The sequence below is a fragment of the Sycon ciliatum genome, chromosome 6 (assembly GCF_964019385.1).
Source record: "Sycon ciliatum chromosome 6, ocSycCili1.1, whole genome shotgun sequence".
NCBI classification, from domain to species: domain Eukaryota; kingdom Metazoa; phylum Porifera; class Calcarea; order Leucosolenida; family Sycettidae; genus Sycon; species Sycon ciliatum.
In genome coordinates, this window is record NC_088648.1 from 15,354,906 (window position 1) to 15,357,158 (window position 2,253).

The following is a 2,253-nucleotide window of genomic DNA, read 5'->3' on the forward strand; positions in this document are numbered from 1 at the left end:
AAGGCCAAAAAGCAGTCAAGAGAGCATGTCTGAGAAAACCAGAACATATGTGCAAGTCGATCTCTCAGATTTCGCTCAAATTTTGCAGGTAGGTTTGCTTTGGGGTGTAGATTGACATTCCAAAGCCCGCACAAAATCTTTTGAAGGGAACCATGAAATTGGCATACCCCTCAATATTGGCCCAATATTGGCACGATTTATGGGTCTACAAACGAGCTACGGCACAGAGTACAAGAACAAGGTACGAACAAAACTCCATCAAGCCAACATTACCTCACCTTAGAAGAGTTCTTGGGGCAGCACCACTTAGCCACGCCAGCATCCCAGAAGACGAGGGCAATCATCCCTTGACGCCACAAATGATCGTCTTTAAAATAGCCAAATTACAAGCGCTGATAAAACTGCGAGCTACGTCCTCAATTAGCAAACACTATACACCGGCAGATAGTAGAACACCTCGTCTAGCACTGAGGACATGTCCCCCATCATCCTTTTTGGGTTTTCTTGAAATAAACAATTTTGAATTTTTCCACTCGACCATTCTGAAATACGTCCAAACTCATACCTGCGCAGGAAAGCTCGCCCCTCCGCGACGTCTAGTCAGCAATGTCTACTGCAACACCACTCCCAACGCTGCAGAACAAAGTGTATTGTTGACTCTGACAAGGAAAAGCAGCGGTGATCACTTGTCACTCCAAACGACAAGCTTCTCCTTGTGCCACCAACATAATTCGGTGCAGCAGTTGATGCAAAAGTGACTGAATTTTTGCGTGTAGTTTTTGAATTTTACTGCAAGAGAAATGAAGAAATCACGTGCATCGTGACGTAGGATAATGCTTTCTGGTGCACGACACAATGCACATGATCACGATCGTTCCCGAGGCGCTATTCGAAACGGACCATGAGGGAGGAGGTAAGATGCATTATATTTCTTGCATGCTCTGCTCAGAACATTCAGAAACTATCGTTATAGCACTAGCAGTATTGCATTGGCAAGAATTCTTTGAGATATTTCCTCTTGCAGTAAGAACAGGGATGCATTTTTTCACACTAACCTCGCTCATCCCGAACATGGTTCAACAGGAACTACGGCTAGTTTACATGCTGATGATCCACGTAGATCTGCAACAGCAAGGAATGACCGTTGTCCATGGCATCAAGGTCGCTTGGAGTTGATCAGCGCGCGGCCTACACTGGTTGCATGGGGTATGTGGCGCGCCCACATGGCAGATTTCTTACGTCATGAACAACGTGATTTGACCCTACTCGCCCTAGTCTGTGTGCTGCATATTGAGGGAAAGTCCCGGCTGGAAGGCCTACAACACGACATGCGTGCTCTTTAGCTGGACATCAAGATGCACTTGATCCGATCTTGATCAACGGGTGATCCATGTAAGTGCAGGTGCGCTTGATCAAGGTGACTCGAAACAACTGCTGAACCGTGATCTACGAGACCTGGCATTCTTGTGTCACGAACCACGTGATTTCATCATTCCTCTTCCAGTAAAATCCAAAAACTACACGCAAAAATTCAGTCACTTTTGCATCAACTGTTGCACCGAAAAATGTTGGTGGCGCAAGGAGAAGCTTGTCGTTTGGAGTGACAAGTGATCACCGCTGCTTTTCCTTGTCAGAGTCAACAATACACTTTGTTCTGCAGGGTTGGGAGTGGTGTTGGAGTAGAAATTGCTGACTAGACGTCGCGGAGGGGCGAGCTTTCCTGTGCAGGTATGAGTGTGGACGTATTTCAGAATGGTCGAGTGGAAAAATTCAAAATTGTTTATTTCAAGAAAACCCAAAAAGGATGATGGGGGACATGTCCTCAGTGCTAGAAGAAGTGTTCTACTATCTGCCGGTGTATAGTGTTTGCTAATTGAGGACGTAGCTCGCTGTTTTATCAGGGCTTGTAGTTTGGCTATTTTCAAGACGATCATTTGTGGCGTCAAGGGATGATTGCCCTCGTCTTCTGGGATGCTGGCGTGGCTAAGTGGTGCTGCCCCAAGAACTCTTCTAAGGTGAGGTAATGTTGGCTTGATGGAGTTTTGTTCGTTGCTTGTTCTTGTACGCTGTGCTGTGGCTCGTTTGTAGACCTATAAATCGTGCCAATATTGGGCCAATATTGAGGGGTATGCCAATGTCATGGTTCCCTTCAAAAGATTTTGCGCGGGCTTTGGAATGTCGATCTACACCCCAAAGCAAACCTACCTCCAAAATTTGAGCGAAATCTGAGAGATCGACTTGCACATATGTTCT